The sequence below is a fragment of the Heterocephalus glaber genome, unplaced genomic scaffold (genome assembly GCF_053883595.1).
Source record: "Heterocephalus glaber isolate CG9 unplaced genomic scaffold, H.glaber_assembly_v1.0 deba00001773, whole genome shotgun sequence".
Taxonomy (NCBI): domain Eukaryota; kingdom Metazoa; phylum Chordata; class Mammalia; order Rodentia; family Bathyergidae; genus Heterocephalus; species Heterocephalus glaber.
Genome location: NW_028258463.1, coordinates 9,605,366 through 9,628,564, shown reverse-complemented (window position 1 = coordinate 9,628,564; position 23,199 = coordinate 9,605,366). Strand labels below are relative to the sequence as shown.

At 39.9% G+C, this 23,199-nt stretch overlaps 1 protein-coding gene and 1 pseudogene across 3 annotated transcripts in view; one reads left to right on the top strand and one right to left on the bottom strand.

The window, feature by feature from the left end:
- The window catches only part of Ikzf3 (IKAROS family zinc finger 3), a 126,152-nt gene that overhangs the window by 42,927 nt on the left and 60,026 nt on the right, over positions 1–23,199 (top strand). The gene's annotated exons all lie outside the window — the stretch shown is intronic.
- Positions 18,247–19,207, bottom strand: LOC101703088 (serine/arginine-rich splicing factor 12 pseudogene; annotated as a pseudogene).

The window sequence follows — 23,199 nt, the reverse complement described above, 5'->3', positions numbered from 1 at the left end:
TTGATCCTAGCATCACACACCCTAGATCGAGCCACCTCCATAAAGCTCCACCTATGACTGCATGAGACTTTGAGGGGACATCTAGTTACAACCCATAATAATCATGCTTAGTGCTGTGAAGGAATAAAAATAATGCTAATATAGAAAATAATGATGGGGCATAGAGTCAGTGACCTCTCCTCTAAAGAGGTGATCTGGCTAGAGAACCTGGGCATCTTTAGCACCAAGATGATCTTTAAAGCCTAGAGAATGAGTGGACTCACCTGAGGATAGTATGTGTTGAGAGAAGGGGACTCAAGATAGAGCCCTGAGAAATGCCTCAGTTGGGCAGATAGAGGAGGTGGAGGAACAGAGTAGAAAGCAGCCAGGCAGCTGAGTATGGTGGCACATGCCTGTAATCCCAGCACTCAGGAGGCTGAGGCAGGAGGATGGCCATGAGTTCAAGGTCATCCTGGGCTACATAGTGCATTCAAGACCAGCCTGGACTATATAGCAAGACCCTGTCTCAAAAAACAATAAACAAAACAAAGAAACAAAAATCATGAAAACAGCCAATGAGATAGGAAGAAAATCAGCAGTGTGGTGTAACTGGATTCAAGAAAGAAGGGTATTTGTGAGGGACAGGGTGTGGTCAGCTATGTTGAATGTGGCTAAGGAATCAAGCAAGTTGAGGACAAAAATGTGGGGTGGTTTGGGCCACATAACTTGCTAGTGTCCTTGCCAAAAGTGGTTTCTGTGGAGTGACAGGGAAGGAAACCAAATTTAAGTGGTTAAAGCGGAAATGGGAATAGAAGTAGAAGTTTTGAAAATAGACCTTTTTTTAGAAGTTTATCTATAAGGTGAAGAAATTGATGGAGTTGTTACTGGAGGGAAAAGTAGATTGAGGGTTTTTTGAAAAAATGTATTTTAGTTACACCGCCTGCCTTGAAAGCACAAGGACCCAAGTTCGATCCCCAGTACCAAAAAAACCCCCAAAAAACGTATTTTATGTTTTTTATATATTTTTGTTTTCTCTGAATAAGCAATATTTATACTATCTGTAGTCTAAGTTTATTGAAAAAAATCAAAATTAAAATAGATTTTGGAGTCCCAATTCTCAGGGAGGTTTGGGAATTAGCTACGTCATTGAAAATATTTTCATATTTAGTTAGCACATGACCCTTCCATTAAGTCAGTTACTATAACAAAATACCAGAGGCAGGATATTTATGGAAAGAGGTTGATCTGGGTGTGGTGGTACAGGAGGATCCCTAGGACTTGAAGGCCAGCCTAGGCTACATATATAGTGAATTCAAAGCTAACCTGAACTATAAAGAGAGACCCTGTCTCAAAAACTAAACAAACAAGAAAAAAGAGGGTTTGTTTTTGTTTTTTGTTTCTGCAGCACTGGGGATTAAACCCAGGGCCTAAGCCATTCTAGGCAAGCATTTTACCATGCAGTACACACCAAGCCCTTCTTTAATTTATTTGAAACAGGGTTTTGCTAAGTTGCCAGGCTGGGCTCACACTTGGCACCCTCGTGCCTCAGCCTTCTAAGAAGCTAGGAATACAGGCGTGTACCACCACACCTGGCAAGAGGTTTCCTGAGCTTACCGTTTTGGAGGCTCACAGGCCAAGCCTAGGTGCCCCACTGATGTATTCTCTGGGGAGCGTGGTGGAGACACATCATGGCAGCAGGAAGGGCTCCTATCTCAGACCAGGAGGCAGAAGGAAGTAAGAGACCAGGCTAGCTCTAAAAAAAATTTAAACAAGTATTTTTTGGTTCCGGGGATCGAACTCAGGACCTTGCACTTGCAAAGCAGGCAGCGGAACCACTGAGCTAAATCCCCAGCTCTAAACAAATATTTTTATAACCCTCTCAAGCACTGCAGAGGGCCATATGAGAACCACTTTAATCTCTTCTCAAGGCAGCGCCCTCAGTGACCCGAGGAGCGTCCACAAGCCTCTCCCTCTCCAAGGTACCCTCACCTCAGTCCCTCCACCCTGAGGACCAAGCTTCCAGCACCCTGGGTGGGGAGGATGGCAGTATTCAGGCCACATCCAAAGCACAGCAGCATGGACGGCAGTGTCCTCACTGTGAGGACTTCTGTATGGACCCCATGTGGTGGACCCTTCATGTGGATATAAGGAAGATTCTATAGTAGAACCACAAGAAACCCTTGCTTTTCTGTGTTCTTTTCAAAAGTGGGAAGATGCTGCTGTAATTGCATTTCATAGGTTTAGGATTTTAGATATGAGTTGTGTTCAATAGACTTAAAAAATTTAAGAATAGCGTACAATAAAGTACATGTCTATGTCCATACCTTACTCTATTTTTTAACCTATATACAACCTTCCAGATCAAGATAATGACCACTTACATCACCTCAGAAGGTTTCCTTGTACCTATTTACAGTTTTGCTTTGTTTTTTTTGGTAGCAGGGATTGAACTCTGGTCCTTCCACTTGTGAGGCAGTTGGTGGAACCACTGAGCTAAATCCCTGGCCTCCTACAGTTATTTTTATATGGATTTGTTTATTCATTTTGCAGTTCTGGGGATTGAACCTAGGGCTTTGCTCATCTTCAGTGACTTTCTATTTTGTTTTGAGACAGAGTCTTGATAAGTTTATTGGGCTGGTCTTGAACTCATGATCCTTCTGCCTCAGCCTCCCAAGTAGTTGGGAGCCCATGTAAAGCACGATGGCCAGCAATCATTTATAACTAGTAGCCCCTCTTTCTCTCAGTTAAATGCTGTTCAGGCTTCTGTCATCATAGATTAGTTTCCATGTTCTTGAATTCCGTATCAGTGGAATTATACAGTGTGTGTTTTTATTGTGTGTCTGGCTTCTTTTCCTTAATTGATTTTTGAGTTCTATCCGTGTTGTTATATTTGCTAGTAGTTTAATTTCTTTCATTGTTGAATAGTGTAAAAACACCACAACTTATTTATCAATGCCTAATGAACATCTGATCATTTTTTGTGTGTGGCTGTGTTCTGAACATCCTTGTATCTTTCGGTGGACATACACAGTTATGCCTCTTGAGCTAGCACGTGTGGCCTGGAACACAGATGTATGTTCAGCTTTGATACATCCTGCCAAATGGTTTCGGAAGTGGTTGCATCGGTCTGGTTGGACGTCCCCATACCCGTGTCTGAGAGCTCCATTGTTCCACGTCTTGCTAACCCATGCTATTGTCAGTCTTTCAAATTTTAGCCCATCTATGGGTGGGTGCTCAGTAGTGTTTTATTGTGGTTTTAATTTGTATTTTCCTGATTAGTAATGATGCTCAGTACCTTTTTTATTAGCCATTTGGGTATCCTCTTTCCTGAAATACCTAAAGTCTTCTGGTCATTTGAAGGATTTTGTTGTTTTGGTTGATTATCTTTTTCTTATTGATTTTGTAGGCTATTAAAAAATACATATATTTTGAAAACATGTACTTTGTCAGAAATAAATATTTTCTCCCAGATTATAACTTGATTATTAGCTATTTGGTGAATAGAGATCCTAATTTTTTTGGGGGGGACTGGGGATCAAACTCAGGACCTTGCACTTGTGAGGCAGGCGGCAGAACCACTGAGCTAATTCCCTGGCCCTAGAATTCCTAATTTTTTAAAAAAATTTTTCGATACTGGGGATCAAACTCGGGACCTCACGCTTTCGAGGCAGGCGGCAGAGCCACTGAGCTAAATCCCCAGCCCTTTAGAATTCCTAATTTTAATGAAGACCAATTTATCAATTATTTTTCTTTTGTGATTGAGTGTTCTCTGTGTCATGTTTAAGAAACATTTGCCTACTCCACGAAAATATTCTCCTGTCTTCCTATAGAACTTTGGTCATTTACATTTTTACTTTTAGGTCTATTATATTCTTTCAATTACAGATTCTGTTTTGGGCCTTAGTTATTTTATTTATTTATTTATTTATTTTTGGTACCAGGGATCGAACTCGGGACCTTGTGCTTGCGAGACAGATGGCAGAACCACTGAGCTAAATCCCTGGCCCTATTTTATTTATTTTTTTGAGACAGGGTTTTGCTCTGTAGTTCAGCCTAGCCTTGAACTCACTATGTAGCCCAGGCTGGCCCCAAACTTGTGGTGATCCTCCTGACAGCCTCCCAAGTGCTGGGCTCACAGGCATGCACTACCACACCCAGCTCAGGCTTTAGTTGTTTTATAACAAAAGCTAGGCACTTCACAGTTATAAAATGAAAATCTTAATTTGAATATGTTGGATTCAACCATTTTAGCACATTTTCTTTTAAGTAGCGCTGACATGAAATGCTCCTTTTTCTCTGTATATGTTCATTTAATGGCATATGGTATCCAGGGTAAAATAGGATAACGTTTGGGTAACTTTAGGATAACTGACTTCTCATGGAAAATAACCCTAGCCATTAGCTGGGTTTCAGAGATGGAGAAGGAAGAACTCTGTGGTTACAGAAATTACTCTCACTTGAAAGAATGCTTTTTGATGAAGATTGAACTCAGGTCTCTCAGCCCTCACATTGAGCTACATCCTTAGCCACTTTTTATTTTTTTGGGGGGGGGGCTGGGGATCGAACTCAGGACCTTGTGCTTGCAAGGCGGGCAGCAGAACCACTGAGCTAAATCTCTGGCCCAGCCATTTAAAAATTTTTTATTTTGAGACAGGCTCTTTGTAAGTTGCTAAGTTGCCCAGGCTGGACTCAAACTTTTTTTTTTTTTTGGTACCGGGGATCAAACTCGGGTCCTTGCACTTGCGAGGCAGGCAACGTAACTTTTTTTTTTTTTTGTACCAGGGATTGAATTTGGGTCCTTGTGCTTGCACAGCAGGCAGTGAAACCACTGAGCTAAATCCCCGGCTGGGCTCCAAGTTTTGGTCCTCTTGCCTCAGCCTCCCAGAGTGCTGTGATTGCAGGTGTGTGCCACCATGCCTATTGGTTGTTGTTTTATTTTTCAAATCTTCCTTCCCCCACAAACAGCAACAATACAGTTATAGACAATTAAGGTATTTGAGATTAATTTAACCTAAAGTCTCTTCTAGTTCTAGCCTCCCAAAATCTATAATCTTCTGGGTGTGGTGGTGCATGCCTGTGTTCCCAGTACTTAGGGGCTGAGGCAGGAGGATCGCTTTGAGACTGAGGCCACCCTGGGCTTCATACTGAGTTCAAGGCCAGGCTGAACACATAGCAAGACTCTGTGTCAAATAACAAACAAACATAAATAAAATCTATAATCTTTATAGGAGATATTTAAAGGCATAATTTTTTTTTTTGGTACCGGGGATCGAACTCGGGTCCTTGCACTTGCACAGCAGTCAGCAAAACCACTGAGCTAAATCCCTGGCCCAAAAGGTATAATTTAAATTATCTGAAACAACGGGGAATTCAAGGGAGGAATCTTTTGCTGTTCCTTAATATGTCACTAATATTGTGCCCTTGGACAATTACTTGAATTCATATTTTTTGTCATTCTTTCTGTCTTAGCTCTTGTCTGAATAATAGGGAAAATTCTAAGTTTAGGAGAGAAATTTCATTGCACTACTGGGCTGAGTGGTCAGTGCTGCATTAATTTTCTCTCTCTCTTTGGTCTCTCCCGCTCTCCCCCTCCCTGTACTGAGAATCGAACCTAAGGAACACTTAGCCATGCCTAGTCCTTTTAGTTTTGCTTTTGAGTCAGGATCCCACTAGGTTTCCCAGTCTGCCTCAAACTTGTTGAGCCTCCTGCCTCAGCCTCCAGAGTAGCTGGGATTTCAAATGTGAGCCACCATGCCCGGCTTGAGGGCACATTCTTGAAGGACCAAGTGCAAACAAAAACAGGTCAACAAGACAGCCCTTGGTGTGGCCAAGGAACTATCCTCTGTGTTCCCAGAAGTTAAATGAAAAGTGGACATTTCAGGAATTTGAGTTCAACTGCTTCTATTTTTTTGGTACCGGGGATTGAACTCAGGACCTTGCGCTTGCCAGGCAGGCACAGTGCGACTTAGCTGTATCCCCAGCCCTGAGTTCAGCTGCTTTTAAGGGAGAAGGGTTTTGTTTTTTAACCATGAGAATTTCCTGGAATGGAAAGGAGTCGGTTTAGTATTGTTAGAAGTGTTGAGCAGAGATTTTACAGTAAGGGAAGAGTAAGGAAATGTAGCATCAGAGGAAGGGGTGGTAAGCTAGTTAACACACCTACTCCAATTCTAACAGTCTCGCGTCCTTAGTTAGAGGGATCCATTTCCTCTTACAGAACTCGTCTTGTGGTAGTAGAATTCTAGGAATGGTTGTATGTGGTGGTGGTAAAGAGAACTGTCAAAAGGATTTTCAGATATAGCAGCTAAGATTTCTTGGCCCATTTATAGTCCCAGTATGAATGCTGTAATTGTCCATTTCCAAAGATTTAGTTGAAAGTGGACATTTGGGGGGGGGGGTACTGGGGATCGAACTCAGGTCCTTGGACTTGTGCAGCAGGTGGTGAAACCACTGAGCTAAATCCCTGGCCCGAAAGTGGACATTTTATATTTGAGAAATTTTAAAAACAAAAGACACTCAGGGATAAGGAGTCAGTCTGCTGTGACGAAGATAAAAAAGAATAACATCATTCAGAGACAGCTTTCTGGCACCTTTTGGGCTCGAGTGCCCTGGCAGCTGACAAATTCAGCACAAGATTCTTTTTTTAAAAATTATATATATTTATTGGTACATTTCAGGTATATATTTACATTTATCATTGGGTGCTTGTACCTGTACATGATGTATCTTGGTTCTTATTTTTTTCCCCTTTAACTGTGTGCCCTTCACCCCCCCACCCTGCCATATTTACATGGACTTTGTTTCCATTTTTTTTTCTTTTCTCATAATTTTTCCTTTCCCTTCTTCCCTTTCCCCTTCCCCTCCCACCACCCCTACACCTTTGGACCTTTTCCTATTTCAAATCATCAATTATTCCTTTTAATCATCTTAATCCTTATTTACACATTCAGTTTCTCACACTAGAGAAACTATTTGGTATTTACACATGTGTGTCCTATTTATTTCACTTAAGAGTTTAGCCTCAATATGCATCCATTTAGCTATAAATGCCTCTAGTTTCTCGTTCTTTATGGCTGAGTATTACTCCATTTTATAAAAAAAACCACATCTTCTTCATCCAGTTTCCAGTTGATGGGCACTTGGGCTGTTTCCAAGCTTTAGCTATTACAAACTGTGCCGCTATAAACATGGGTGCACATATGTCGCTGTGGTATGATTCTGTTAATTCTTTGGGGAAGATACCCAGCAGGGGAATAGCTGGGTCAAATGGGACCTCTAGTCCTAGTTCTTTGAGTTATCTCCATACTGATTTCCACAGTGGTTGCACCAGTCTGCACTCCCACCAACAATGGAGAAGGGTTCCTTTCTCCCTACACCCCTGCCAGCATTTGTTATTGGTTGATTTCTTGATAGCAGCCATTCTTTGTGGGGTGAGGTGGAATCTCAGCATTGTTTTCATCTGCATCTCTCAAATCACCAGTGATGTTGAACATTTTTTCATATATTTATTTGCTGCTTTTACTTCCTTGTCTGAGAAATGCCTGTTCATTTCGGATGCCCATTTTTGAATTGGGTCTTTGAATTTGGGGGTTCTGATTTTTTTCAATTCTTTATATATTCTAGATAGTAGACCTTTGTCTGAGGTACAGCTGCTAAAAATTTCTTGCCACATTGTAGGTTGTCTCTTAGCTCTCTTGGTAGTTTCTCTTGCAGTGCAGAAGCTTTTTAATATGATGAGATCCCAGTTGATTCTTTGTGCTAGCAACCGTGCTACTGAAGATTCAGCACAAGATTCTTTCAAAAATTTGTTTGTTTGTTTATTTTTTGGTACCAGGAATCAAACTCGGGTCCTTGTGCTTGCGGGGCAGGTGGTGGTACCACTGAGCTAAATCCCCAGCTCTCTTTCTAAAATTTGACATCTTGGTCTTTAGCATCTACCCTTCCTTCTGGGAAATTAGACCAGCAAGTGGAAATCTGATCTCTGAAACTAAGAGAATTTTAAAAAACAAAAGAAAGAAAGAAACTAAGAGAACTTTATTTTCTAGTATTCTTAATGGAATGATAATTGTTTAATAGTGTTATAAAGACAAATTTATAACCAATTGAGTAAAAACATGGTTACAAATTGTGTTGCCAGTGTAAGCATTTGATTTGGTTCACAAATTAATTCATATTAGAGCTAAGGGTAAAACAGTCACATGTGAGCTTTGTGACATCTGTTAACCAGACTCCTGCCATTTCCAAGTTTAAAATTTGTTTGTAATTTGCCCCTTTCATTTTGCAGCACATGAGATTGCTAGAATCTGAGAAAAAGCTTGACATCCTAAAAATTCTAACAAGTGAATTTTAAAATGTCATCTCTGTCAGTGAAAAGAGAATCTAAAGGGATAAAAAAAAATCTGAAATTTTCACCTGTCAGTGGGAAAGTGATGAAGGCTTGTTTTCCATAGGAATAGAAAACAACTTGAGATTGCTAGTAATGTGGAGAAAACCTCACCATAGTAGAATGCTATGTGAAGCTACAGAAGAAATAAGCTTTAACATTTCCTGTCTACTGCATCTGTCAGTGAGCTCAGTAATAGCACAATTATGTCCTTGACAGGATTTGGTATTTAAAAGGTAAGGTCAAAATAAACCTCGTCTTCAAACAAACAAACAAACAAACAAGCAAGCAACCAAGCAAAGAGGTGTGGTGTTCATGGAAAGCACTTATGATTTAATTAAAGTTTGAAGCCTATTGTAAGAAGGGCAGAAAGGGTAAATGATATGAAAAAGTGTCTAGGATGTTCTGCCAGGTTACAGTTTTGGCTTTTGAATGGGATAAGAAAATGGTTTTATCTAATGTTACCTAGAAATCCCAATGAAAACATCATGTTAAGTATGAATTTGTACGCATACATGTAAGTACATTTTTTTTTTCATGTAAGTACATTTAAAAATATTTTATTTGAATGTTTGGCAACACTTGGTAGATTTTTTTCACCCTCTATAAAGTCACATTAATTTTTCCACCACTGAAATTTGTAAAGTGCTTTGTGTGAAAGATGCTATCTTTGATTATTACATTAATGAAAACCACAACTTTTTCCTGAAATTCCAACTGCAGGGTTTTCAAAATCATGATAGAATGGGTTATTGTTTCCTGGTGTGATTTAAAAAATTTTTTTGGATTGATACTTAAGTTTTATTTTAAAAGTTCAGTAAGATTAAAGTAAAGTTTGATTTTCTTCTTCTGATCCAGGGTTGTTGGGTTTTATTTTGTTTTGCTTTAGTTTTTACTCTCTAGTTTCTGGTTTATTCTACTTAATTTTTACTAATATTATTTTAATGGACAAATCACAATGATATACGTCTGTGAGGTACAATATGTTTTGATCTATGTATGCAATGTGGACTGATTAAATCAAGCTAATTACATATTTGTTACCTCACTTATTCATTTATTTTATTTTGGGGGCTGCCGGGGATTGAACTCAGGACCTTGCGCTTGCAAGGCAGGTGTGGTGCCACTGAGCAAAATCCCCGGCCTTCACTTACTTATTCTTGTGGTAAGACATTTGAGTTTACTTTTTAGCAATTCTGAAATATATTAACTATAGTCACCTTGCTGTACAATAGATCTCAAAACCCTTTTCCTCCTGATGAACTGAACTTCGGGCCTTTGGCTGGCATCTTCCCAGCCACCCTGACCCCAGTGTCTGGAGGCTGCTACTCTCTCTGCTTCTGAGTTTGAGTCTTAGAATATGCGCAGAAGTGAGGGCAGGCAGTGTTTGCCTCTTCCACCTGCTGTAGTCAATTAACCTAATGCCCCCAGGTTCCTCTGTGTTGTCACAAATGGCAAGGCTTCCGCTTTTGAAAGGCTGACTGGTATTCCATGGTGCACATTTACCACGTTGTCTTTATCCTTTCATCTGCTGGTGGATGCTTAGGCTGATTCCGCACCATGGCCCCTGTGAATAAAGCTCTACGGCACAGTTAGTTGTTCGTGTTTGTTTTCCATAGCTTTGCAGTGGTTTCCCAAGCAGCACTGAGAGATTCTACAACTGCCGGCAGTGCTCTTCAGCAGAACTTTCTGCAATGATGATTTGTTTTGTTTGTTTTTGTGGTACTAAGGGTTGAACCGAGGGCCTTTGCACTGTACTACATCCTCAGCATTTTTTCAAATCTTATTTTGAGACAGGGTCTTACTAAGCCATTATGTTGCCCAGGCTGGGCTTGAACTTGCGATCCTCCTGCCTCAGCCTCCCAGAGCACTGAGATTACAGGTGTGCACCACCAGGCCAAGCTGGAAATATTCTTTATATGCACCGTACAATTTAAAGGCCACTAGAATTCTCCTGAGTTCTTAAAATGTGGCTGGCGTGACTGAGAGACAAAACTTTAAATTTTAAGTAATTGCAATATAAATGTAAAAGCTGCATGTAGCCAGTGTCTACTGCATTGGAAGTGTAGTGTTAGTAGCAGATCTGCAGCAGGCTGTGCACATTTTTTCTGTAAAGGACCAGACAGTGACTGTTTTAGGCTTTGGAAGTCGCATAGCTTCTGTGGCAAGGACAACCCTGTTGTTGTGGTACAGAAGCAGCCGCAGACAGTGTGTGAGTGAAACGTTCCAATAAAACTTTATTGATAGACACTGAAATTATATAATTTTACAATGTCATGAGATAGTATTCTGATTATTTCCAACCATTTAAAAATGTAAAAATCCAGCCGGGTGTGGTGGCACATGCCTGAAATCCTAGCACTCAGCGGGCTGAGGCAGGAGGATCGCTGCAAGTTTGAGGCCAGCTTGGGCTACATAGTGAGTTCAAGGCCAGTCTGAGCTACAAAATGAGACCCTGTCTAAAAAAGGGGGGGGGGGATTTAGCTCAGTTGTTCCGCAGCCTGCCTCACAAGCGCAAGGTCCTGAGTTCATTCTCCAGTACCAAAAAAAAAAGAAAGAAAGAAAGAAAAAAAAGGTAAAAAACCATTCTTAGCTCACAGGGTGTCCACAAGCAGGCAGCTAAGCCATAGAGTGTCCGGAGGGACCCAGGTGGGGACATCGAAACGTATGCATCCAACAAGGGTCTATTGAGTACCCAGCAGGAGTGGGTGCTATTGTGAGGGTGGAAGACCCAAGACAGACCCGCTGGTTGCACAGAGCTTCCATTTGGGCGGGGAGAGATATTTTTTTTCTTTTTCTGTTACCGGGGTTCGAACTCGGGTCTTTGCACTTGCGTAGCAGGCGACGGAACTACTGAGCTAAATCTTCGGCCCAAGAGAGATTTTTAAAAAGCAATGGAGGGCAGGGAATTTAGCTCAGTGGTTCTTCTGCCTGCCTCGCAAGTGCAAGATCCCAAGTTCAATCCCCAGTACCAAAAAAAAAAAAGCAATGGAGATGATAAAGACATTTTATGAAGAGAAGTAAAGCAAAGTAGAAAGAGAGAGAGGGACCTTGGAGGTGACTCTCGGGTAGAACACATAGGATACATAGGACAGAGGAGCCGGGTGAAACTTGGACAATGTGACTTCAGACCAGACCCCTGAATGAAGACAGGAAGTGATGGGGGTGCTGTAGGCAGAGGGAGGGCAAATTCAAAGGCCCTGAGGCAAGTACACGCTCTACCTATTCAAGTAACAGGAGGGGTGTAGAAAATCAAGATTTTTTTTGTTGAAATATAAATCTTTTTTTTTGGTACTAGGGATCGAACTTGAAATATAAATCTTGATGTAACCCATTGCAAGATTCTCCTATCATTTGCAACTGATATGTATAAACATCAGTACAGGAAACTTTATCAATAGCAGCCCATGGATCCTGTTCTGTTATTGTTATTGTTGATGCCTTTGCAGCACTGAGGATTGAACCTACTGCCTCACCCACGCTATGCAGCCATTCCACTACTCAGGCGCATCTAGAGCCCTTTTTTATTTTATTTTGAGACGGGATCTCCCTAGGTTGCTCAGGTTGGCCTCAAACTTGCAAGCTTCCTGCCTCAGCCTCCCAAATAGCTGGAATTACTGTGAAGTGTCAGTGCACCTGGCTGTTTTGTTTGTTTTAACAGCTTTATTGAAATATAACTCACATGCTATAGAATTTGCCTATGTAAAGTATACAATTCAGTGAATGTTAAAATATTTGCACATTTTGTAGTCATTAGTATGATTGATGTTGGAACATTTTCATTACCCAGCTCCTCCTCCCCCCAAAACCACACTGTACTTCTTAGCAGTTACTCTGTTCCTATTCCATCCTCCAAAGTTACCTGTTTTCTAAATAGAGGGAGCCTTTCAACTTAGCATTCTGTAGCATTTTGGGGGGAAAGTATTTTAGGCTACATTGACTGCTTATAAATTGGAAAGACCCCAGTAGACTCCATCAGTGGAAAGTTTTTTGGTTTTTTTGTTAAATTATAAAGAAATTACAAAATGAATAATTAAAATCTGAAAGGCTTTGGCTGTACTTAGAAATATTTAACAAACTTCTTGTTTTCAGCTGGGAATTCTTTCACCGTTCAAGCGTTACTGTCTTTGAATAGGCTTTGTGTTCTTATAAAGACCTTGAAGTTGAGGGGAAAGATGTAATTCAATCTATCTTGTCTTCATGTTTTAAGTATTTCTTAATGTCTAAGAAGAACATTTATGTGGACTGATTCAGATGGTTTTTAATGTCTCTTTTAAGTTATGAATGCCAAGGTAGAATCTCCTCTTTATTCTCTTAGAAGCTATATTCAGTTACTTCTGGTGTTATTTACATTTCACACAGGACACTTAAAAATATTATTGAGCTCCATTTAAATGTCATTGTCAAAGGTTTAAAAGGTTCAAGGGACCAGGACCTTTTGCCTTTAGGTTACCAAATCAAAAGCCATCTTGCTATATTTAACTAGAAGCTGTTCCCACATGACGGTTGCTCATGTGAAACCTTTGAACTAGTTTTCTTTCTTTTTTTTTTTTTCCTGTTAAGAATCCTTTGTGTGCAGTAGAAAGTTTCACAGTTAGTTTTTTTTTTAACATTAAAAAAAATAACAGTGTAGTACTTACAGAAAAGTTGCAGAATAGTACAGAAAACTTTTTTTTTTTTTTTTGGAAATTTTGTAAGTTGGTGACATGATCCCTATCGTTCTTGGCTATTTTAGAGAAGATGTCTTATCTTCCCCTGCATAACCATGATACAAGCATCAAAACCAGGAAATCAGTCAGATGCATTGCCGCCATTGAATCAGACCTCACGCTGTTTCCTCCAAGTGTTTCTGTAGCATTCTTTGCTGCAAGAGACTTCGGCTCAGACCCGTGTCCCATGCAGTGGTTGTGTCTTCGCCTCCCCTCAGTCTGGACAGATGCTCACTTTTCAGGACCTGGACACTCGAGCGTTATAAGCCAGTTGCCTGGTAAACTCTCTCATCACAGTTGTTTGTGCTCCTTGGGGCTTGATTCCTGTTATGTGTATTTGGCAGAAATATCACAAAAGTGGTGCTGTGTTCTGTTTGGTGTTGCTGGCACATCGCTGCCTGTCATCTCATCACTGATGACAATTATGTGTAACTTGGCTCAGTTGAGTGGCGCCAACCAGGCTTCTCCGCTAGTTACCTTTTGCCTTGGGATTGGTAACTGTTTTCAAGGACAAGCACTTCGAAACTATAAATATCCTATTTGTCATCAGATTTTCAATTTATTCACCTCTTTATTAATAGAATGGGCTCCTGAATTTTAATGGGCTAATGTTATCATTATCATTTTAATGTGCCCTTGTCCCAGATGGACCTGTGGAGACCGCTTCATGATGGCTTCTGTATCCTCCTAGGATCCTGTCTTCATCCTATTAGCTCTTCTTTGCTTTGTGGCACAGAAAAATGTCCCAGACTCACCTTGTGCTTTCTCTGCCCCAACCCCAGAATCAGCCATTTCTCCCTGGAGCCTGGTTTTTTACAGTGAAGAAGGGTCCTGAGAAGTTAATCCCTGGGTGCCGAAAGTAGTGTCACTGCTTCTGTATGCCTTCAGTGGACACAGCTAGGGACTGTGTTTATGACCATTCATATACATACACTTACACCTGCATTTCATGACTCGTATGTAGCAGGAGCCAAGGCATCAGGCCAGTACCTCTGACTCTATGACAGTACTACAGGCTCCTGTGTCTGTAACTCCTTTCCCTGACAGAGAAACACCTGGCCCACATTATTTTATGACAGTTACGCGTCTGATCGGTCCCCTTTATGAAGCCAGTCATTGCCACAGCCATCTCCTCCTTGACACACAGATGGTCTTCGGGCCTAATGTGGCTGTGCCATTTCTCACCGTGATCGCCTCTTTGGGCGGATTGCTCAGACCCCCACAGGCCCAACTGACTATGGATGCCGGTTCCTGCTTCAGCCTGCTCAGGTCCTGCCGCTTTGCCTGACCACTCCTGGGCAAGGAACTTCTCTCACTGTGCCAGCTCCTGCTGTCCAGAGGTGGGTGCCCCGCTCACTTGGGTCACAGTCTGCAGCCCCACACCAGGCCACCGCTGCTCAGATGCCCTCGCTGCACTCACACTCCCCAGGCTGTCGCTTAGCTTGGACAGTCTCTTCCTCCCTCAAAGACTACAGCACTCCGAATCGGGTGCTCTGGCCTCATGCCCTCCTACCCTCCTGGGCTCTGACTTCCCATGCCCAGAGTGTCCACATGTCCTTCCATGCGGAGACTTCTTCACCTCGTGCAGACTCCCACCCCTCTTCCGGTCCTCAGCAGCCCACTCAGGGCCACACCCCATTCCTTGTGCAGACATCCCTCTTACCCATCTTGGGTGTTTGGTTGTGTTTGGTTTTTTTTTGGTACCAGGGATCGAACTTGCGCTTGCGAGGCCGGCGGTGGAACCACTGAGCTAAATCCCCAGCCCATTGGGTGTTAACACTCCAGGCCACAATGCTGCTTCACTTATCTTTTACATGTGTTTATTTCCCCTGCTTTTATGTTTTTGTTGCTAGCCTCTAGCGGCTAATATATTAAACTTTTAAAATTAAGAGAATATAAGTATAGTGACTGTATTTTTCAAACCAAAAATTGGAACATAACTTGATTACAGTATATACTATTTGAAATAAGTACTACCCTGAAGAATTTTTTTTTGTATTAAATTCTTTTATTGGTACATTTTAGGTATACAACACAATTACATTTCTCATTGGGAATTGTACCTTTATATAATGCGTCTTGGTTCTTATTTTTTCCCCATTCCTAGCCCTCCCTTCACCCCCTCCACCCTTCCCTATTTACAAAGACTTTATTTCCATTTTTTCCATTTCTCATCATTTTTTCTTTTCCCTTCTTTCCTTTCCCCTGTGCCTCCCACTACCCCTACCCCTTTGGACCTTTTATTCCTATTTTATATTATCGATTATTCATTCTAATAATTGGTACATTTTAGGTATACAATATAATAACATTCATCATTGGAAATTTGCACACCCTGAAGAATTTTAAATAAACATTCACTATGAAAATAAAGAAAAAACAAGAGATTTTAAATTTCTAGTTATAGAGGAGTATCTCCTATTGAACCAGCCTTTTCACATGTAACAATTATAAATTCTGAACTAAATATAAGAAAAAAAATCTGTCACCTGAAGGCATTAGGAAAATGATCCCAAGCAGTCTGTTTGGTGGAGTTTTGTCCAATGAAGGGTCCCATTTTAGCCTCAATGTGACTAAAACTTGTATAGAAAATCTGGTCTTATTGGATTTTAAAAAAACATAGCAGGGTGGGTTTGATGGCACATGTGTATAATCCCAGCTACTCTGGAGATTTAGGCAGGAGGACTTCAAGTTCAAGGTCAACCTGAGGGCAGGGGATGTAGCTTAGTGGTACAGCACCTGGCCGGCAGGCACACAGTCCTGAGTTCGATCCCTGTACAAAAAAAAGGGCCAACTTGAGCAACTCAGCAATACCCTGTCTCAAAAAGAAAAAAAAATTAAAAGGTTGGGGTTGCAGTTCAGTGGTAGAGCACTTAAGCATGTGTGAGGCCCTGGGTTCAATCCAGGTACTGAAAAAAAGAAAAAGAAATAGCAACTGGGCAGGGATTTAGCTCAGTTCTTCCGGTGCCTGCCTTGCAAGCACAAGGTCCCAAGTTCGATCCCCAGTACCAAAAAACAAAACAAAAAAACAAGAAATAGCAACTATAACATCTGGGAAGGAAGTAATTTGGGGAAGGTGACTCCTGGCATAGAGAAAGCCAGAGAGGACTCTTTCTGTATAAATTCTCTGGATGACCCTTAGGTACATATGTGTATGGTTATACTCTTAAGCATCGCGCCTGAGACCAAAATAACTAGACAGAAACTTATGCTTCTGCGAAGGTGATTAAATCCTCCCAGCTTCCAAGGGGCTCCAAGAGTTTTATGTCGTGGATAGCCCCTTCCACCAGGCATCTGGGGACATTTGGTCCTCCTAGCTGTTGCTTTCCTGAAATGAGACAGAATTTGAGTTTGATCCCTGGCAAGTTAACCAGATGCTTAAGTAAAACAAAGGAAAACTTCTCTATGCTTCAGAGGAGCATAACAATTCAGAATTTCTATCAGATGTCATCCATAATGTCCAAGATATAATCCAAAATGATTAGATCATATGAAGAAGCAGGAAAAGGTGACCTTTCCTCAAGAGGAAAGAAATCAGTGGTGACTGACCCCAAGGAAACACAAACAAGGTAACACAGACATTGGAACTAACAGACAGGAATCTTAAACAGCTTTCACTATACTCAAAGATGTAAAGGAAAATATGCTGATAATGAATCAATGAATAGAAAGTCTCAGCAGAGAAACTGTACCAAAAACAAAATAGAAATTCTAGAACTAAAAATTATAATATCTGAAATAGAAAATTCATTGGATAGCCTTAACAGCACACTGATATGAAAGAAAGAAAAATAAATAAACTTGAAGTTATAATAGTAGAAACTATTCAATCTGAATAACAGAAAAAACACTGAAGGAAAAAGTCTCAAGGAAGAGTGGGAAAATATGGAAAGGTCTAAAAGACATGCAACTGAAGTTATTACATAGGGAAAGGAGTGAGAGAATTAACAAAAAAGGATTTGAAGAAATAATGCTGAGAATTTCTCATTTGGTGAAAACCCTGATTTTATAGATTTAATAAGTTCAGGAAACCCAATGGGATAAATGCAAATAAAATTACATTTAACCAAATCATAGTCAAACTGCTAAAAACCAAAAGTAAAGAGAAAATCTTAAACATACTCAAGAAAAATAAAACAGAACACATTATAAATGAAAAAGTAACTATACAAGGGCCGGGGATTTAGCTTAGTGGTTCTGCCACCTGCCTTGGAAGTGCAAGGTCCTGAGTTCAATCCCCAGTCTCAAAGAAAAAAAAAGTATCTATACAAGACACCACTAACAGGAAGGAAAAACTGTCAACCAGAGTTCTGTATCTCAAAGTATCCTATGGAACCAAAAGCAGAATAAAAACATCTCCAGATAAGTGAAAACCAGGAGAAGTTGTACCTTACATAGTTGCTAAAGGAGTTCTAACCTGAAAGGAAATGGTATCAGGTGGAACGCAGACCTTCATAAAGAAATGAAAAGCAGTAGAAGTATTAAGAATATGGGTAAACAGAAAGTATTAATCTTTTTCTTCGTCTTTAAAACCCAACACAACCACTTAAAGCAAAAATTAATAGTGTCCTCTATTGTAGGGTTTATTGCATAATTGTGACACAAAGGACAACTATAGCATAAAGGATGGAGAGTAAGAAATAAGATTAAATAATTGCAAGCTGCCTGCATTTTATGCAAAGTAGTATGATTTTTTGTTGTTGTTATTTTGAGACAGGGTCTTGCTATATAGTTGAGGCTGGCCTGAACTCATTATGTAGCTCAGGCTGGTCTTTTTTTTTTAAATAGGAAATTTATTGAGGGAGAGATAGCTTCTGAGAGACAGGAGGGGGACACAGAAAGTGGATTGCCGAGGCTGGTCTTGAATGTGCAGTGATCCTCCTGCCTCAGCCTCCTGAGTACTGGGATTACAGACGTGCATCACCAGGCCTGGTCAAAGTAGAATAATATTAACGTGAAGCAGACTGTAGAAAAGTAAAGATGTATATTTTAGCCACTAGAGCAAGGAGAAATAGACAAGTTAATATTCCTATTTGGAATTTTTTTTTGTACCAGGGATCAACTTTAGGACCTTGAGAGGTGCCACTGAGCTAAACCCCTGCACCTTCCTTTTTTGGTACCAGGGATCGAACTCAGGACCTTGCGCTTTCGAGGCAGGCATTGTGGCACTGAGCTAAATCCCCGGCCCAGGAAAATTTTTTTTTTGTAAGCCTAGAAATTTTTATTTAACATAATGACAGATATAATAACATATTAAAGACTATGTAGTGCTCTTCTGTTGTTCACCAACTGTTTTTATGATGATAACTCTGAGATCTGGAATGTGACCGAAAACGAGAATGGTTTGCTATTTGTGCTTTGGTTTCAGAATTGGTATACCCTTTGGGAGATTTACAGGGGGATCTTGCTATGGAGTCAAAATGTCTTCCATGTGATCTTGATTTTGTTCCTGAGCTAGTGTGCTTTTGAGGTGAAACTGACTGTGATTTTCCTATTGACTTGGACCTTTTTTTGTAAGGATTTGGACCTTGACTGTCCTCTGGAACCAGAATTCCTTCTTGGAGTTCTTGACTGCCGTGCTGAGGTAGACCGCCTTGGTAGCGATTTGGAATGAGATTTAGACTGGCTAAAAGAGAATCGCCTGTGTGAAGACTCTTTAAGGCTTCTGAACACCTCCTGATTCTTCCCCATGAAGAACTTCTACTTCAAGTTCTCCTTTGACTGGGGCTTCTTGATTTCCTGTGATCAGCTGGAGAACAAGGATGCTGTTCTTTCAATTTCATTTGGCCTGGTGCTCAATGTCACTTGATCTTGAACCTTGACCTTTACTCTTTAAGACTTGCAAGATGGACTTTATAAGAGACGCAGAACCAACAAAATCAGACTTGGCTTTGACTCTGGAACTCTGAGTAAATGTAGGAAAGCCAAAGTCTCACAGTTGGCTTTGACTTTTGCTTGATAAAGACTTCCCCTCTTCCAGGTCTTTATATCTGTGTCCACCCTCCCTCCTTACTCCTTGATGCTTGAACTTTAGGTGCCTTTTGTCTCGCCTGCTCAGTTTATGCTTGGATTCTAGCTAACAGGTTGGTTCAAACTGGGGGGTGCTTGCCAGCTACTGTGGACTGCTTTAGACTTTCTGGTGGCGTCCAAGATGTTCCTGATGAACAGGGAGGTGTTGGGGGCCCTCGTGTAGCGAGACATCCCTATTTGGAAATTTTAACAATCTTCTTTGTGCAACTAGACAGCTAGCTAAACATTAGTAAGCTATAGAAGATCCGAATAACATTGTCAGTCACCTTGACCTCATTGACATTTATCAGACAGTATCCTCAGCTGGGCATGGTGCTGAATGCCTGAAATCACAGCACTCTGGGAAGCTGAGGCACGAGGATTGAAAGTTTGAACTCAGTCTGGACAACTTGTGACTTAGTGAGGCCCTGGCTCAAAATGAAAAGGGCTGGGATATAGCTCAATGTGAAGGCCCTGGGTTCAATTCCCAGTACTGAAAACAAAAACAAAACAAAACATATAAAAAAGCCAGGCATTGTGGTGCACACCTATAATCCCAGCACTCAGGAAGCTGAGGCAGGAGGATTGCTGCAAGTTCAAGGCCAGCCTGGGCTACACAGTGAGACCCTGTCTCAAAACAAACAAAGAAACAAACCTAAACAAACCAAAAGCACTATATCTAGTAACTGCAGAATATATGTACTTTTGGGGCCGGGGATTTAGCTCAGTGGTTCGGCCGCCTGCCTCACAACCACAAGGACCCAAGTTCGATCCCCGGTAGCAAAAAAATAAAAGACTATATATACTTTTCACTTATGTATGTCATATTTACCAAGAAAATAGATTTTTTGGAGGAGGGTACCAGGGATCAAACTCGGGTCCCTGTGCTTGCACAGAAGGCGGTGAAACCACTGAGCTAAATCCCCGGCCCGAAAATAGATCTTAATAAATTTAAAAGGACTGAAGTCATACTGACTGTGTTCTCTGACTATAGTGGAATGAAATTAGAAATCAATGAAAATAAAAGAATCCACTAATTCCCCAAATATCTGTGAAATAAACATTTATTAATGATCAATAGATCAAAGAAGTCATGGGGAAATTAGGACTGAATTACAGTGAAAATAATATATCAGAATTTATGAGATGCAGCAAAAGTAATACTTAGAAGATGTACTGCTTTAGAAACTTATAATTAGAAGACAGGAGCCCGGGATTTAGCTCAGTGGTTCCGGTGCCTGCCTCACAAGCACAAGATCCCAAGTTTGATCCCCGGTACCAAAAAAAAAAAAAAAAAAAGATAATTAGAAGACAGAAATAAAATCAGTAACTAAAGTTTCAACTTAAGAGACTGAGGGGGAAAAAAGCATGAATTAAACCCAAAGTAAAAACAAGAAAATAAAGATGAGCAAAACCAATAAAAAAGAAAACTAATAATAGAGAAAATTAACCAAACCAAAAGTAGGATTCCCGGTACTGGGGGGAAAAAAAATTGAGTTCTGATAAAATGTCTATACTAACAAAGAAAAAGAATATACAGGGCCTGGGATTTAGCTCAGTGGTTCTGCTGCCCGCCTCACAAGTGCAAGGTCCTGAGTTTGATCCCCAGTACCAAAAACAAAAACAAAAAAGAAAAGAAAAGAGAATATACAGATTACAAATATAAAAAATGAAAATATAATACAAATCCTAAAGATAGTAAAAGGATAACAACAAAATGTTACAGTCTTACACAATCTTAAATTATAATTTGACAACTTAAAATAGGCAAATTCTTTAAAAATAAAACTTGCTGAAAGTAATGCAAAATGGTATTAACAATATGAATTGTCTTATACCTATTAAAGAAATTGAAATTGTTGTTTAAAAAAAACCCCAAAGGCCCAAATGATGTCACAGTTGAATTTTACCAAACATCTAAGAAGAAAATAAAGTTAATCTTACACAATTCCAGGAAGTGAAGGAGGAGGGAATGCTACAAAACTGATATCCAAACCTAACAAAAACATTAAAGAAAACAAAATTACAGGCCCAAATCATTCAGGAACATGGATGCATAATGCCTTCATAAATCTTAGCAACTGGATCCAGTAGTACATACAACAGAAACTGTATCATGAACAAGCAAGGGTTTATCTCAGAAGTGTAGGGTTTAGCCCACGGTTTGTCTCAGGAATGAAATAATATATTCATCCAAATTGACAAAACAGGTGTGGGAAAACACACTTTGAATAGCAACTAGACAACTAGCTAAGCATTAGCCATAAAAGATTTTGGAATAGGTGCAGAAAAAGTCTTTGACAAATTTCTACATTTATTCATGATTTAAACAAAAAACTCCTACCTCTTAGCAAATTAGGACTAGAAGGAACCTTCCTAGGCTCTATGGAAAACCTACAGTTAGAATAATAATTTCTGATGAAATACTGAGCATTTTCCCTCTAAGATTGGGGATGGGGCAAGGATGTACACTGATATCCCTTCTGTCAGTTGTACTCTCATTCCCAGCTAGTGCACTAACAAGAGAAGAAATTAAAGGCATAAAGATCAGAAAGGAAGATGTCAAGCTCTCAGTTTTCAGATAACATAATTATTTATCTTGAAAATCCTAAGGAGTATGCCAATTATTAAAACTAAGTTAATCTGGTAAGATCTCAGTATATAAAGTTATTATGCAATATATGTTTATATACTAGCTATAAACAATTAGGAAGAAATTAATTGCATTTATAAGAGTGTCATAAAGCATATAACATTTAGGAATAAATTTAATAAAATTCACGCAAAACCACCATATGAAAGTTATAAAATATTGCTGAGTAAAATTAAACATGACCTAAATCCTGAAAGTGGAGAGAGGTATCATATTCATGAGTTGAAATACTCAGTATTGTTAAGACTCAAACTGATCTGTAGATAAAATGCAATTCCAATCATAGTCCTTCCAAAATTTTAAAAAATGAACATTTTATTCTAAAACTTAGAATGAAAAGGATCTAAAATAGCCAAAGTAATATTTAAAAGAAGAACAAAATTGGATGATTGATACTAGCCGACTTCCAGGGTTACTAGAAAACATGAAGATATTGTGATACTCACATAATGATGGTTTATCACTGGATTGTAGTAAAGACCAAAAGTAAACCATACTCTTCATTTACTTTTGGACAAAGGATTAAAACAATTCAATAGAGAAAAGTCTCCTCAACAAATGGCCTTGGGACAACTGAATATCCATATGGAAAGCTGTAAACCTCAACTTCTGCCTTTGCTCAATGTGGATCCCAGACTGAAACATAAAGGCTGAAAACTATGAAGCTTGCAGAAGAAAGCAGGAAATTGTCTTTACAACTTGGGGATGACAAAGTTTTCTTAACTAAGAAGGGGAAAACAAAGTCCATTTAAAATGGATTAGACTTCAAAATTTAAATTTTCTGAGTATCAAAAAACATCATTAAGAAAATTAATAAGCAAGCCACAGACTAGAGGAAAGCACTACTAAAACATGTATTAGACAAAAGATTGATTAGTTAGGCTCAGTGGTCCATGCCCGTAATCCCAGCTACTCTGGAGGCTGAAGAAGGAGGATCACAAGTATGAGTCCAGACTGGGTGATTTTATGAGACTTTATCTCAAAATAAATAAAAATGACTGGGGATGTAGCTCAGTGGTAGAACATCCCTGGATTCCATCCCCAGTACTACAAAAGAGGAGTTGTTGGTATTGGTTATATATAGTATTATTAATTCTTCAGAGAAATGCAAATTCAAATGAGAGCAAGAATGGCTCAAATTTAAAATTCTAATAATACTAAATTTTGATGAAGATATGGGCCAGATGGAAGAATTCACATGCTGGTGATGGTTCTGCCATTTGTTTTTTTCTGAAACAGAGTCTTGCTATATAGCCCTGGCTGACCTCAAACTTACAGTGATCCTCCTGCTTCATCTTCCCAAGTGCTGGGACGACAGGTGTGCACCACCACACCCAGTGGTTCTGCTATTTTTTTTTTTTAACATACTGTGGCAGTTTCTATTAAAACTAAACATATGCCTGCTCTATGACCCAGTAATTCCACATCCAAGTCTTTGTTCAAGAGCTGTGAATATGTATAGCCATTAA